Consider the following 16506-nt stretch of genomic DNA (forward strand, 5'->3'; position numbering starts at 1 on the left):
GCCATGGTAGAAACATGGCACCAGAACTGTGAAAGAAACTCCTTTTGAACACCCCCTCCCCCCCATAGTACAAGCTGAAAGCCGGGACTAAAGAGATGTTGCCGCAGCCTAGACTAAAGGCACTCAAAGACCTGTGCGGCCACAATGTGATAGTGCCCTCTCTTGGAGGGGAGGAGCAAAACCAATAGTAGACATCCTCAATCCCTCTTGGACTTATATAAAAGAGCTGGGTCTACTAGGCCGCTCTGGAGACACCATGATGCTGTCCTGGCAACAGGCTGGACTCAGCTACATCTGGCTCTCCTGGATCCATGCAAAAGCAGTGAGAATGCCCTGAGGACTGAGTTCAAAGCAAACGCTGAGAAGACTTCAGGCAGCAGCATTAAAAACTGCGAAAGTAACGAAGAAGTAGTCGAACCATGGAGTAGACTGAACCATGAACTGCTGAGTCTTCAAAATGAAGGCGTGTGGGTACCTGTTATGGCAGATTGAAATCAACCTCACCTCCTGGGAACAAAACTACCCATCTTGTTAATAAACTGACTGCCAATAAATTAGCAGGATTCACTCTCAAAAACTAAAAACTAAAAATAAAAGAAATAAAAGAGCTGAGGGTGGTGGTACACACCTTTGATACCAGCACTTGGGACGCCAGCCTGGCCTACGGAGTGAGTTCCAGGATAGCCAGGGCTGTCTCAAAAAATGATAGATAGATAGATAGATAGATAGATAGATAGATAGATAGATAGATACACAGATAGATAGAAGTAAATAAAGGAATCTATAACAGTTACTCTTGAAAGCTACAGCTTGGTTCACCACTGTTCCCCACAGAACCTTTACAGGCCGACAGCTGGCTATCTATTTTTTATGTTATCTTGTCTGTGTGTGTTCAGTGTGTGTATATGTTCATGTGTGTGCTGGTGTGTACATGTGTGTGAATGCATGGGGAGGCCAGAGGACAACCTTGGTGTCATTCCCAAGGAGCTGCCCACTGGAGTTCTTGAGACTCTGGGTCCTGAGCCTCACCGATCCTGCGAGATAGACGGGCCGGCCAGAGGATCTGTCTGTCGCTACCTCTCCACCACGGGGGATGGTGAGTACAACAGCGGCATCCCACCATGCCTGGCTTTTTATGTGGGCGCTGGGGACCAAACTCAAGTCCTCAGGCTTGCTTAGTAGCACTTTACTATGACGGTTAGTTTTAACTGTCAACTTGGCATAACCTAGAATCACCTGGAAAGCGTGTCTCAGTGAAGAGTTGCCTGCATCAGGCGGGCCTGTGGTATGTCTGTGGAGGATTGTCTTGATGGATTCGTGAGGAAAGACTCAGGCCAGGGTGGGCGGCTTCATCCCCTAGGCAGGAAGCCAGAGATACCCTCTAGGGTACTGTGAACCAGGTACCCATAGTGGGACCTGTGAGCTCTCTCTTCATTCCTAACTCACCCAAAACTTCTTTGCTTAGCACTGGTTTTGTTCTTGTTGTCCCATTTTTTTGTTTTTGTTTTGTCTCTAAAAACAGTCTTGCTATATAGCCCATGTTAGGCTGGGGTTCACCGTCTTTCCGACTCAGTCTCCACAGCACCAGGATTACAGGTAGACGTCATCTTCTTCTTGTGTTTGTTCAGTCTCTCTGTATGTATGTATTTGAGACAGTGTCTAAGTCTGATCAGGCTGGTCTTAAGCTGGCTACGTAGCTAAAAATGACCTTGAACTTCTGATCCTCCTGCCTTCACACCTCTCAAATGCTGAGATGATAGACCTATAACCACTATGCCAGGTTTATGCAGTGCTTGAGATGGAACTTAGGGCACTGTGCATGCCAGGCAAGCGCTCTACCCACACAGCTGCCTCCTCAGCCCACCAAACCTGTCTCTTATCAGCAAATGCTCATCGCTCAGTCATTCCCAGAAAGGTTCTTTGAACTATGTAGGATGACAGCCCATTTAGAGAAAACCATCTTTGTCAAGCCTGACCATGGACCCTGGAGAATTAGCAACTAGAACAGCAGGGTTTTTTTCCACCTACTTCTCACTTGATGAGACCTGCTCACTGCAGTATCAATGCCTGATGCAATTACACACATAACCCAGATGTGCCCGTGGCTCCTGCTGGGAGTGATCTCAGTATGGTGGACTCAGGTTCGGTGCCATGGCCTGTTGGTCCACATGTCTCTCCTCAGGTGCTGGAAGCCCCAGGGACTCCTGCTCAGTAAAATCTGCCTCCCAGGGCCCTGATTCTGTTACGAATTTCAGTGACACAGATGTGAAACTCAGTCACACACATAGACAAATAACCATTCAAATCACAAAAAGCATTCATGGGTATAATTAGATTTTTTTTCTCAGTTGGTAAAAATTTTAAATACAGACAAGAACAGAGAATAATCTAATAAATGCCTCTGCCTTCCAAATCAGAGTCTAGTGTTATCACTTTACAATGCTTCCTTCTGATTTAAAAAAAAAAAAAAATCTAATAGGATATAAAGTGAAGTCTCTCATGCACAGTCACCTCCCTAGAGAAGCGCACAAGATGCACACATCTACTAAAGGTAACGTAGGATAAATGCCTGTCTTGTGTGGCTTTAAGATGCACATAATGGTATCATATTTTATTTTCTGCAACAGGCTATTGTATTTAATACAATAATGTGTTCCTGAGAGCTATCTTTGATGATATATATAGACACAGATATATACAGTTCCTTCATATTAACTGTTACATAGCACTTCATCACGTGAATATTTATAAGTTTGTCTATGCACAGCTCTATTGTAGATAGTTAAGGATTTTACAAATGTTCCTCTATGACAGACAATGCGACAAAAAGCAGATCTTCTTGCATGTAGTTTCTGGATGCATGTGTGAGAGCTTCCTTTTTAGATTTCTAGAAGTAGAACTGCTGGGTCTTTCGTGATCTTTGGGCTAGCCTGGGCTTGTTCTCTGCTTAGCAGCAAGGCTCTAATATCAGAAGCAGGCAGAGCCTCTGGTGGTTCAGGCTCAGAATGGCAGAGTGCCTTCTGCCTCCTGCTGGTGGCCAAATCAAGTCTCAAGGCCAGTTTAGACTCGAGGAACAGAGTAGTGGGTTAGAGAGATGATTCAGCAGTTATCAGCACTGGTGCTCTTCTAGAGACTGAGGTTCAATCCCCAGAACTGACATGGTGGCTCGCAACCATCTATAATTCCAGTTCCAGGGGATCTTCTGATCTTTATGGGCACTGGACATACACAGCAAAACACTCATACACACAAAATAGCAGATACACATAAAATAAAACAAATAGAAGTGCTTGTTGTTTTTCTAGAAGACCCAAGTTCTGTTCCAAGTACCTAAATCCTTTGCTTCACAGCTCCAGGGTGTCTGGTGCCCTTCTCTGGCCTCCATACCCGCATTCTCACATGTGCCTGCTACTACCCTGTCGCCCTCCTCCAGCCAGAGGTAGGTAGCGTGGTGGCACACACCTTTAATGCCAGCACTTGGGAGTCAGAGGCAGGTAGATCTTTGTGAGTTCAAGGCCAGATTGGTCAGTAGAGAGAGTTCCAGGACAGCCAGGGGTCCATGGAGAAACCCTGTTTTGAAAAACAACAACAAGAAGTCACGGGGCAGTCAAAGTGGGGACACTGTTCCTTATAGATGGGGGAGAGAAGAGCAGAGGTTGGGGCCATGGGTCACACAAAGGGGTCTGGGGAAGCCAGGAAGGAATTTGGCTGAAGGATAAACTGGGAGAAGACAAATAGACCAAGTGAGGCGTTTATGGACTAAAGAAAAGCTCCCTCAAAACAGCCCTTCAAACCTGGGCAGATATTTAGTACAGAAAAGGGAAAACTGCTTGTACATCAGAATTCCTGGGGAGTCTTCAGATCAGAGTTTGAGAAAGAAGACAGAGAACTGGTTCCATCTGCAACAAGGAATCCTCGTGAACGCAGAGGAGGCCCAGGCGCATTTTGGAAAGAGTAGGCTTTGAATTTCACATGGAGTCTGTCACAGGGGCCAACTGTTAGGGCAGGACAAAAAAAGGTGATTGCAGGAAACGGAGCCAGCGGAGCCAGCGAGGGCGCCCTCCTTAGTTTTAACTGTCAACTTGATACAGCCTAGAGTCATCTGAGAAGGGGGTCTCGCCCGAGGAACAGGCTAGATCAGACTAGCCTACGGCACGACTTGTTGGTTGGTTAGTAGGGTCCAGTCCACTGTCAGGTACCATTCCTGGGGCAGGTGGGCCTGGGCTATATACATGAAAGCTAGCTAATCAAAAGCCTGTGAGTGAGCCAGTGAGCAGGGTTCCACCTCACCTCCCCCCGCCCCGGTCCTTTCTCCAAGGCTTGGCTTGCTCTTCTGTGGCCTGAAATGGCAAGCCAGAAAGCCCCTTCCTCTCTAAGTTGCTTTTGCTCCAAGTGTCTGTCACAGCAACAGAAGGAAGCGCGAACAGGGAAGTGGAAATGACCAAGGCAACTCACATGCCTGGGCCCAGGAACAGAGTGGAGATGCTAGTCTGGAGTGCTTGAGTTACACAGGAAGCTCATACCCATCTGTTTAGCTCTTGAGAGCTGCCCTCAGCCTCTGCACCAGGTAGCACTGTGCCCAGGAGCTAACCTTTATGGAAGATGCCACCAAGATTCTTGCTCTCTGTCTGACTCCCTGTTGCCTCTAGGAAGACTTATAGGGTATGAGAAAGAGGAGGAAGTGAGAAATAAGGTTTCTTTCCCCAGCTCAGCCTCCACTAGAGCCATGCCCTGGAGGAGGCGGTTCTTCCTATTCAGTTATTTTCGTAGTCCCATAAACACTCTTTCTTCTTGGCCCTTCAGACCTGGAGTCTTCCCCCTTTCCTCAGAATGGTGCAACCTCTAGGATGGCTTCACAGAACAGCTGGATTCCCTCAACCCTTCCTACGTGTTAATGTGTGCCTTGACGGCTCCAATCCAGTATCATCTGTTTCCCAGTGAGACTCGGGAGCACACGAGTCCGTGTCTTTAAAAGGCACCTGTGAATTTTCAGAGAGTATTGTTTCTCCTGGATACACAGGCTCAGAACCACCGTCCCCTTGTCTGGAGACTTTCCTCCCAGTTTGAGTCTTAGTGGGAAACAGAGCTTGCTCCCACGTAGAATGTCGAAGTGCTAGCCTCCCTTGCAGCTAGGGTTTGGCTATTAGTCCCAAGCTCTGTCAACCAGAGGCACAAACTAGAGTTTGGATAAGGAGCCAGAGACACAAAGACATGGGGGCATTGAGAAGGTGGGCCCTAATTCTAGGAACAACCTGGCTGCTAGAGGCATCCAGCTCTGAGGACCCATTACAGGGGGCTGATGGGGATTCTGGCATCCTGCATCATGGGACACAAGACTATCATCAGATTGGCCCTGCGTTTCTGCTATCACAGTATCCAGGTCTAAGTTCCTCTGCCTCCTAGCAGGTTCAAAATGCTCTCCTTTCCTGATCTGCTTAGATTCAAGTCAGCATATTACCTGCATTTATGAACCCCAGCTGTGGGAGGTTTCCTACCCACCCCGCCCCCGTCCATGTTATTTTCCAGCTGTGCATTGGGACAGGGCCTGGCATTTTGACACAGGGTCTCATGTGGCCCAGGCTGAGTGACCTTGAGCCCCTGATCTTCCAAGTCTGCACCACTGTACTTTTGCCTCTACTCAAGGGAAGGCGGTAGAGTCTGTGAGTTAGAAGGCATCCACTTTAACGGATCTAACTCCTACAGGAAAAGCTTTCTAACTGTAAGGTTAGAGTCAAGTTACTGCCCGGCTGTGAACTCTCATCTCCTTATGTGTCCAGTGGGAGAGATCTTGTTTTGAGGACTGGGTAAGGGAACGTGTGTGTGTGGAGCCCTCGCTAAGCCGCCTGGCTCCTGCTACCCATCGACAGCAGCAGCTGCTATTATCTTTTTACACGTCATTATCATCACCATCATCATGATTCAGAGGCCTTATGGAGCCCGCTTAGAGCAGGCGTCATCAACTCAGACACCTGCGGGGGGCAGCGGGGGCGAGAGCCGGGGAGCTGCATATACAAACGCGCTGGTACAAGGTGGCAGCTAGGGAGACTGTGAGAGCCACGTCTGTCTCAGGGGGGAAGGCACTGCTCAGCAATCACCATTCACTGCCCAGTGGGTGGTGAGCTCAGGCCTCACAACTGTTTCAAGCAAAGCCAGACATTCAGATCTTTACAGAAAGCTACACAAACACTGCACTGAGGTCACAGTAGGTCGCGGAGGCCGGTTTGTGTTTCTTCACGTGGGTCTCTAGGGCCACCTTAGATTGTTGGGTTGGTTCTGCTGGCACAATCAGCCATAGCCATGCCCTCTGCCTAGCCAATATAGGATGTGACACTCTGTGACACACTTCAGAGAAGAGGAATGAGAACTGCAGGCATGCCACGCCCCGACGGTTGCTTTTCTGTGGATGTCAGGTGCATTAAGAGCAAATGCTGAGGGTGTCAATGAGCCCCCAGCAACTGCCAGTCTGAGACAGGCTCAGGTCATCTTACCTATGAAATCGCATGTCCAGAGATATGAAGAACTGGGCTAGGACACAGATTAAATTTATCTACAGGACTTCAGCCGTATCCCGTCTTTTCTTAGCATGTAAGGGTTTACCTCACCGGTTGCAAGGAATCTACAACTGTGACCGTCATGATTATGTTCCAGGCAGGGAGAAAAGAATGTGATAAGAGGTGGTCCTTATGCTAAAATGTCCCAGAAGTCCCAGCACATTTCTCTTTCCGTCTCCCTGGCCAGAGTTGCTTTCCACATCAATACCTGGTCACCAGGAGAACGAGAATGGGATATTTTTAGATCGTTACATGGCAGACCCAAACAATATCAGGTTTCTGTTAAGTGGAAACAAAGAGAGAATAGCGTCAGGGTAAGCGACCTTCAGCCTCTGAGCCCTCCTATGAATGCGGACCACGTGCCAGAGCCTAGCCAAGTACTGAAGACCTCAGCCTGCACTGGATCGTAGCCACAGGACAAGAAGTTATTGGGTCACAGTTTGAAACCTAGGGCCTGTGTAAGCGGAAAGGTATGGGAGTGGTTTTGGGACACAACCAAGCTGGCTTGGTTCCATGCTGGTACATCAGCTTGGGGCCCTTCACTGTTTGCTTCTCCTATAACCCTCTCTGGCCCTCCTGTTCTCTGTGTCGCCCCACCCAGGACACAAGCAGGGTAGGGAGACTGTGATTAACACCACTAGGAGTTCTAGGAGACGCCCAAGAGAGACATTTCAAGAGAAATATGTCAGCGGCACGGCTGGTTTATAATGTGTATTAATCCCTGACATGTAATTTGAGTAATATATGTAAAGCAGAAAGTTCAGGCGCTGATTTAGGGGCCTTATTATTACTCTGTCAGCAGAATTCATGTTCTATTTGCACTGAGCTCTGGGTCCATCCAGGTTGATGGGGGGGGGGCGGAGGGAGGAAGCATTCTGATGGATGCCAGCTGATAGCAGGGTAAAGCTGGATGGACGCCAATGGGGATAAAGTGTCATGAGTCAAGTGCTTGGAGCCCCCAGCAGAGTTGCCGGGTGCCCACCTGACCCAGGGAGCTATGGTGCAAAACCAGGTTGCTTCTACTGGGTCCGAGAGCAGACCCTTGCTCATTCCTCAAATGGGTGGTAAGTTGTCTACAAAGTCATGGGCTTTGGAATTCAAAGCCAACTTGGCCACTTTATTGTCATGTGACTTTGGGCAAGTTTTCCCAGCCTTCTGATTCCGATGTCCATATCAGAATCATAATAGGATCCATCTAACAGAGGCATAAATAAAAACAACAGGTTCTGAGAGCTTCCTGAGGGTCAAGATGAAATTCTAAGTGTTTTGGCATGTATTCTCATTGAACCCCCATAGCAACGTGATAAGATGGATATGATAGCCCTCGAAGGAACAGAGAGGTGAAGTAACTAGTTAAGGCCACAGAGCAGATGACTGATGGAGCTTAAGATTGCCCTCTGAGACAGGCGTGGTGGCGCACGCCTTTAATCCCAGCACTCGGGAGGCAGAGGCAAGTGGAACGCTGTGAGTTCGAGGCCAGCCTGGCTTACAAAGTTAGTCCAGGACAGCCAACGCTACACAGGAAAACCTTGTCTCAGGGGGAAAAAAAAAGTTGCCCTCTGAGATGTGGACTACTGTATCTCCTAACAAGCACCCAGTAAAGGCTTATTCACCAGTCCAATGATATCCAATGGGACTTTCTGTCATAATGGAAATATTTTATAATCCTATGCTGCCCACTATAAGAACCACTTGCCCACAAGTGTTTGAAGGTGGCTAGTTTGATCCTGAGTTTGTATTTAACTGTAGTTACTTTAAACATAATAGTTGGTGGACATGCAGCTCTAGACTGCCCTGTGCTTTCTGAGTGCACTAGGGGGTGCTTAATTCTGACAACTGTTGGCTTAGAACCCCAGGAAGTTCATGATCTACATTAGCAAGGCTTCAGTCAAAAGGGCCACACAGCCAGGCCTTGTGGCCCACACCTGTAATCTCAACACTCAGGAGGTAGAGGCAGGAGGATTGCCACAAGTCTGATGCCAAACTGATTTATATGGTGAGGTTTATATGGCAAAACTTCATCTCAAGAAAAAAACTTCGAAACCAAAACAGAACAAAAGAACACCAAGAACAGGGCTGGGGATGGCACAGTTGCTAGAGTGCAAAGATGTGAATTTGCTCCTCAGAGTCCATGTTTAAAAACAAACAAACAAACCAGCGCTGGGGGAGTGGAGACAGCTGGATTGCTGGAGCTCACTGACGGGCCAGCTAGCCTGGCGTACTTGGTGAATTCCAGTGAGAGGCCCTGTGTCAAACAAGTAACACCACTTGAGATTATCCTCCGACCTCCACAGGCCTGCACATAAGTGTGCAATACACATATCAACACACACACATGCACACACATGGCAAGACAACAACAAAATAGGATCGCATATGGGAGGTGGCTGATGTCAGTCCCTCTGTCTTTCCCTGTGCTGATTAGAACACGCTGGAGGGCGCTGTGCAGAATAGAATGCTGTTCCTTTAAGATGAGTCAGTGTCAGGGTGTGAACATTGAGATTCTCCAAAATTCATGTTGAACCTTAGAAACCCCCGGCAACAGGTAAGCCTAAAAAGTGGGACCTTTCACAGCTAATTGGTACCTTAGTACAAAGCTTCAGTGGGTGTGTTCATCCTATCCATCCTGTCTGCCTTGTAAGGCTGAGGCTCATGCCCAGGTGGCAGCAACAAGGTGCTCTCTTGGAAGCAGAAAGCAGCCCGGTCCAGACACCCAATTGGCCAGAACCCTCATTTCTGACTTCCCATCCTGAGGGACTGTGAGGCAATTGGTTTCTTCCCAGCATGAACGCACTGAGCTTGTGGGTGCTCAGGGTCCCAGGCTGGGGTTGGAGAGAATGCCTTGTAAAGGGCTTGCCAAGCACGTGTGAGGACCAGCTCCCACCCAAAGAGCTGGGCATGGTGGCATGTTTGTAACCCCAACATGGAGCAAGTGGAGACAGGAGGATTCCTGGGACTTATTGCCCAGACAGCTCATTATAATGGTGAGTCCCAGGTCCCAGTGAGAGATCATTTTAAAAGCAAGATGGAGCCGGGCGGTGGTGACACACACCTTTAATCCCAGCACTCGGGAGGCAGAGGCAGGTGGATTGCTGTGAGTTCGAGGCCAGCCTGGTCTACAAAGCAAGTCTAGGATGGTCAAGGTTACACAGAGAAACCCTGTCTTGAAAAACCAAAAAATAAAGATAAAAATAAATAAATGAATAAATAAAATAAAAGCAAGATGGATAGACCACACCCCGGCCCAGGAAGGACACCCAAGTTAACCTCTGGCCTCCTCATGCATGTGCATGTGACCAGCACACACAAGAACACACACACACACCAGGCCCTTTAGAGAAGCCCAGGATCCTAGAAACTGTCTCTGCCAACGAGCTTATATGACAGACACGCGCTCTAACCTTTCACTCTTGGACCTGGCCGTCTAGTGGGGAAGATGATGTTAAACAAATGGGCACTCAGCTAATTATAGCTGACTTGTGATTTTTTTTTTTTTTTTTTACTTTATGATGGGTTTGTTGGGTCATAGCCCCATCATAAATGGAGTAGCATCTATATTTATAACAGTTAATTAAAGGGCCATCCGAGTGCATGCCAATATTGCAAGCGATCAAATGGCAGTTAGAGGAAGTGGCTGGGGAAGCCTAACCCAGCAGCCATGCCTGGGGCTTTAGGAGATGGTTTGTTTCAGACATATTCAGAGAAGAGGAGGAACTGGAGTTTGTCTCGAAGAGTTAACAGTTGTAGCCAGCAGTGGTGGCCCACGCCTGTGAGCTCACGTACACAGGAGGCAAGGCTTCTGCTCAGCTTGGATAACATGGTAACTACCAGCTCAGGAAAGTGGAACTGATGAGATGAGTCATTGTGTGAAAGTCAGGCCTGATGCCTGGAGTTGCATATTGGATCCCACAGTGGAAGGAGAACCAGTTCACCCAAATTGTCTTCTGATAGTCACATATGTGTGTGTCTTTGCATTGTGCACATATACACAATAATTTTTTTAAAATCAAGGTCTAGCGGGGTGTGATGGAGCACGTCTTTAATCCAAGCACTCAGGAGGCAGAGGCTGGTAGATCTCTCCTTGAGACCAGCCAGGTCTATAAAGTGAGTCCAGGACAGCCAGGACTCTTATTATACAGAGAAATTCTGTCTTGAAACAACAACAACAACAAAAAGGTGCTGGGAATGTGGCTCTGTGGTAAGGCATTTACTTTCCCAACGTGTGTGAGGCCTTGGGTTCCAATCCCAGTGCCACACTTACACATGCATGCATGCGCGAACACATACATATACCTGTCAGTTAGAGACTATAGGAAGGGGATGAGGGGCTGGAGAAATGACTCAGTGGTTAAGAGCTCTGGCTGCTCTTCCAGGGGACCCAGATTTGATTCCCAGCACCCCACTAGGTGTCTCACAACCATCTGTAACTCCAGTTCTAGTGGATCTAATGGCCCCTTTGGGCACCAGGCACACATGTGGCGCACACACATGCATGAGCAAACCACCCATACACAGATAATAAAAATATTTTAAAGTGTACAGGACAAGCATTCCTGTGGCAGCAATAGCCTAAACAAGGCATCAAGGGACAGAGTCCTTAGGTCCCCTCACATGAGAACACATGCAGTGACTGGGAGCACTGGCGAGGAAGCCTTGGGTAGGTGGTGTCCTTACCCCGCGCCCCCCTCACCCTCCTGCACTGTGAAATGATTTCCGCTCACGCTGAGCTGCTGGCTGCTATCCTGAGGCGACGCAGGTTTCTGCACAGGAACAGTACAGCCGTATTGACGGTATGCAATTGGGCTGTTTTCTAGCCAGGTGACTGTGACACATCCTGTAGGGTCCAATATCACCCTTGGGCCATCCAACCCATTCCCCACCCAGAAACTGCAGGGGTCTTTTCGGGTTCTGAGTTTTTCATGCAGTTAAAAAAAAGCTAAACATTCTAGAGAGTTCATCTCTCCCACCCTCTCCATTTTTTATTGCTGTGTTTTGTTTGTTTGGGATTGCCTAAGCTAGCCTGGAACACATAGGTAGTTGAGATGACCTTCAACTTCTGATCTCCCTGGGTCCTCAAGGTGCTGGGAATCCAGCTCAGGGCTTTTCTCATGCTAGGCAAGCACTCTACTGAGTAACATCCCTGTTCCCAGGCCCTCTTCAAGGAATCCGTTATCTATCTATCTATCTATCTATCTATCTATCTATCTATCTATCATCTATTTTTTTGAGCAGGGTTTCACTATGTAGGTCTGGCTGTCCTTGAAGTCACTATGTAGACCAGGCTGGCCTCGAACTTACAAAGATCCTCCTTCCTCTGCCTCCAAGTGCTGGGATTAAAGGTGTGCAACATTATACCTAGCAAGGAATCACTTTAATTTAATTAGGTTCGCGTACGTGCGTGCGTGCGTGCGTGCGTGTATGTGTGTGTGTGTGTGTACTCTTTCAGATTTTTTTTGCATTATAGACATGGAAATACCCCACATTCTTGGGAAAATTTCCTTCCTCCCTCCTCCTTTTGTTGGATGTGTGTGTGTGGCTGCAGGGTGGGGTGAGGGGTATGGGTGTGTCTGTGTCTGTGTCTAAATGCTGGAAATTGTACCCATGGACTTACACACGCCAGGCAAGTGCTCAGCCCACTAAGGCACTCCCCAGCTTCTACAAGGATCTTGCATGTTGCCCTTTCATGCCCAGAGTCAACTTTCTCTCCCTGGTTTCTGCTCTTACTTTCCCATAACTCTGGCAGCTAATCTGTTCTATATTTGTTTGTTTGTTTGAGGTTTTTTTGTTGTTTGTTTTGTTTGAGACAGGTTTCTCCATACAGCCTTGGCTGTCCTGTTACTGGCTCCGTAGACTAGGCTGGCCTTGAACCCAGAGATCCGCTTGCCTCTGCCTCCTAAGTGCTGGAATTACAGGTGTGCGCCACCACACTGATCCCTCTTCCCAAGTCCTGTAATTTTGTCTTGTGAATAATATTCTATAGATGGAATAATGCAGCAGTACATGACTCTCTGGGATTGGTGTTTTCTCTTTTTATTTGTACTTTTGACTTGCATATGTGGGGGTGGGGTGGGGTGTATCTATGGATGCAGGTGCACAGCTGTGCACATACATGGAGGCCAGGAGAGCAAGGGCACAGGGTTTCCTCCTCTATCACTTCACATATCCTCTTCCCCTGAACCTGGGGCTCTCATTCATTTCCTCAGCAAGGCTGGAAGCCATTAAGCTGTAATGACCCTCTGTCTCCACCCCACCGTGGAACTGGGCTTACAGAAATATTTGCCCAGCTCGTTCCTTGGGCGCTGGGATCTGAACTCCGGTCCTCACGATTATGCAGCAAATGCTCAAGCCCTGATCCTCCTCTCTGGCCCCTCCCTAGAATTCTCAGAATATTCACCCAGGTTCTTGGTGCATTTCTTTTTATAGGCATCTCATCTACCACGATGTGGCTTTTGTTTGTTTGTTTGTTTTGTTTTTGTTTTTTCAGGACAGGGTTTCTCTTTGTAGTCTGACTATCCTGGAACTTACTCTGTAGACCAGGCTGGCCTTGAACTCACAGAGATCCACCTGCCTCTACCTCCCGAGTGCTGGGATTAAAGGCGTGAGCCACCACCACCTGGCTGTATTCTATAGCTTTTTAAATGAGTCGCCTATTGAAGTTTTAAGCTTCTGGGCCTTCGAGATGGCTCGGTGGATAAAGGTATTTGCTATCAAGTCTGGTGACCTGAGTTTTAATTCCCAGAACTCACATGCCAGTTGTCCTCTGACCTCTGGCACACACCACCGCTCACTCTTGCCCATGAACACACTCAAACAAGCATATATACATACATATAATAAAGTTTTGAACTGCTGTTAACAAACTGCATGAGTCTTGTCTCCAGATTCTCATATGACTGCAAGCACTCATTCCTCTAGGATAAATGCCCAGGTATGCTACTGCCAGGTTGTACAGAGTTGCATAATTAGTAGTAATAATATACACATAACAAAATTTACTCCTCTAAGCATTTTTAAACGTAGAGTCAATGGCATTAACTACACTGACATTATTATACAACCATCACCATCATTTGTCGACAGAACATTTTTATTTTGCAAAACTGAAACTTTGGAGCCAAGCGTGGTAGCCCACACCTTTAATCTCAGCACTTAGGGAGGCAGAGGCAGGTGGATTGCTGTAAGTTCGAGGCCAACCTAGTCCTCAAAGCCAGTCCAGGAGAGCGAAGGCTACACAGAGAAACCCTGTCAAAAACTGGAACTCGTTACCCACTACACCGTAGCATCCCCTTCCTCCCTCTCCTATACCCCCACAACCCTCACAACCACCTACATCCACCTACATGCATGCACATCAGTATATCTGCATATATGTGTACACATGTACATATTTATAAAACTACACACATATATGAAGCTCTTCTAGGGCAGCCTCACCATTTAAGATTCTCAACATTGGCGTAGGAGTGGTCCAATTTCTGTGACTTTCCTGTCAGCATTTAGTGCCCTGGGTTTTTGCTTTAGCAGCTCTGATGGGCGCAGCAGCATCTCTCTAAGGCTGTGGTTTGCAGCTCCCCAGTGATAAGGTCCTGTACATCTTTTCAGAGCTTACGCACCTTCTGTGGTCAAATGTCTGTCTGTTGCTTGCCTTCACTTCCTGAACATATTGTTTATTCTTACTGTTGAATTCTGAGATCTGTTTACACATCTAGATTCTGGTTCTTCAGATATGTGAGTTGCAAAATTTTTCTCACCTAACAGGGTCTTTCACAGAGAAAACATTTTATTATTTTTATTCTATTAATGTGTGTGTATGTATGACGCACATTTGATGTGAGCGTGGCATGTGTTTGCCATAGCACGTGTGTGGAGGTCACAGGGTAGCTTTGCAGAGTCAAGTCAGTCCTCTCCTTCCACCTTTTTTTTTTGTTTTGGTTTGGTTTTTTGAGACAGGGTTTCTTCATGTAGCCTTGGCTGTCCTAGACTCGCTTTGTAGACCAGGCTGGCCTTGAACTCACAACGATCCTCTTGCCTCTGCCTCCCGAGTGCTGGGATTAAAGGTGTGTGCCACCACCACCCGGCTTCCTTCCACCTTTATATGAATTCCAGGAATCAAACTCAGGTGACCAGGTTTGCACAGCGAGTGAACACCTTTACCCACAAAGCCAGCTCACTGGCTCAGAGAAAATGGTATTAATTTTAATAAACTCCACTGTGTCAATTTTATCCTTCTGTGGGTGAGGTCTTAGAGCTATTTGACAATCTGTTTTCGAGTTACTATAATGTGTCAGGTTTGAGCCAGTTACTTTCCTTTCTCTCTCTTCTCTTCTGCACTTCTTCCTCTGATCGCTCTTCTTTATTTTCCCTATGCAGAGTCAGCCATTGCTGCTCAGCACCACCTGTATAGAAGACCGTCCTTCAAAAGCAGGCATGGTGGCTCGTGGGAGGTGCAGGTAGGAGGACCGGAAGCTGAAGGCCATTCTCAATCTCAAAGAAAGTTGTGGGGGCCATCCTTCTTCCACGGGATTATTTTTTCCCTGTCTCTAAGAAAAACCAATGTGGTGTATTTGTGCCAGCTTATCTTTGGATTCTTCACTCTGTGTCGCTGATTCCTGTGCTGAGCCTCTATCTTGTGATTACACCATCCTAGGAGGCTTTTATATCATGTAGAGTGAGTCTTCTCATTTTATCGCTCTTCTCAGTATTGATTTAGATCTCTTTCACTTGCTTATGATCACAAAAAAAAAAGCCTTGCTAGGATTTTGACAGTGCTTGCATTACAACTACAGATTTGGTAGGATTAACATTTTTGCTATATCAAATCTTCCAGTTCAATATAATACCACTGCTGGGGGATGTAGCTCAGTGGTAGAATGATTGACCAGCACGTGTGAGGTCCTAGGTTCAATCCCTGGTAGTAGAAAAAAAAAAAATCCTTCAATCATCAATGCACTGGTAATACCGTATGGGCCAGCAAGATGGCTTGGTGGGTAGATACTTGCTTCCATGCCTGACAACTTAAGGTCTATGCCCTGGACCCACATGGTGAAGGGAGAGACTCAACTCCTGAAGGCTCTTCTCTGATCTCCATTCCTACAGGTGGTATGCACACATGTGCATGCACACACACACACACACACACACTCATGCGCACACATGCACACACATAATAAATTAGCAAATAAGCAAACATATGAAATGTAATAAGAAGATAAACATTTTTTAGGCTGGGCATGGTGGTACACACCTTTAATCCCAGCATTTGGAAGGCAGAGGCAGGTGGATCCCTGTGAGTTTGAGACCAGTCTGGTCTATGAGTCCAGAACAGCCAAGGCTATACAGAGAAACCCTGTCTCGAAAAAGCAAAAAAAAAAAAAAAAAAAAAAAAAGATAAACATTTTTTAAGAAGTATAGTATGGCATCTGGACTGAGGCTGGGGGATTACCATGAATTCAAGGCTAAGATTGGCTCTATAGTGAGTGAGGCCAGCCAGCCTTAAGGAGCAAGATTGTTTGTCAACAAATAAGCAAAGAAAACAAACAAAAGCACACAATGAGGCCAGGCAGGGTCCAGCTGTGACTACAGGTGTGTGCCCAGATCGCATTATAATTTTTTTTCTAAGCGCTGGGGACTGGGCCCCAGGCCTATGTATACTACCCACGGGTTGTAACCCTGAGTCACACCGGTAGCCCTGCGTTCTAGTTTTTAAAGGCACAGAAGTGTCTCACACCTCAGCTGTGTGCCGTGACGTGTAAGGCGCTACTTCACTGTCACAGTTGTAAGAGGACAGTGGGAAGAAAGAACAACATTTTAAAACAGTTTAGTTACTGGTAGACAGTTCCTTAAGTATAGAAATCCCTTGGTGTGTGTGTGTGTGTGTGTGTGTGTGTGTGTGTGTGTGTGTGTGTGTGATGTCTAAAATTACCAGCCTTGGAACCAGTTTATACAGGTGAGGATT

At 47.1% G+C, this 16506-nt stretch overlaps 1 pseudogene; it reads left to right on the forward strand.

Moving 5' to 3' along the window:
- The first annotated feature begins 256 nt into the window (after positions 1-256).
- LOC127188347 (ATP synthase subunit epsilon, mitochondrial-like) lies at positions 257-492 on the forward strand (annotated as a pseudogene).
- The last annotated feature ends 16014 nt before the right edge of the window (positions 493-16506 follow it).

This window comes from Acomys russatus, chromosome 4, assembly GCF_903995435.1.
Source record: "Acomys russatus chromosome 4, mAcoRus1.1, whole genome shotgun sequence".
Lineage (NCBI taxonomy): Eukaryota > Metazoa > Chordata > Mammalia > Rodentia > Muridae > Acomys > Acomys russatus.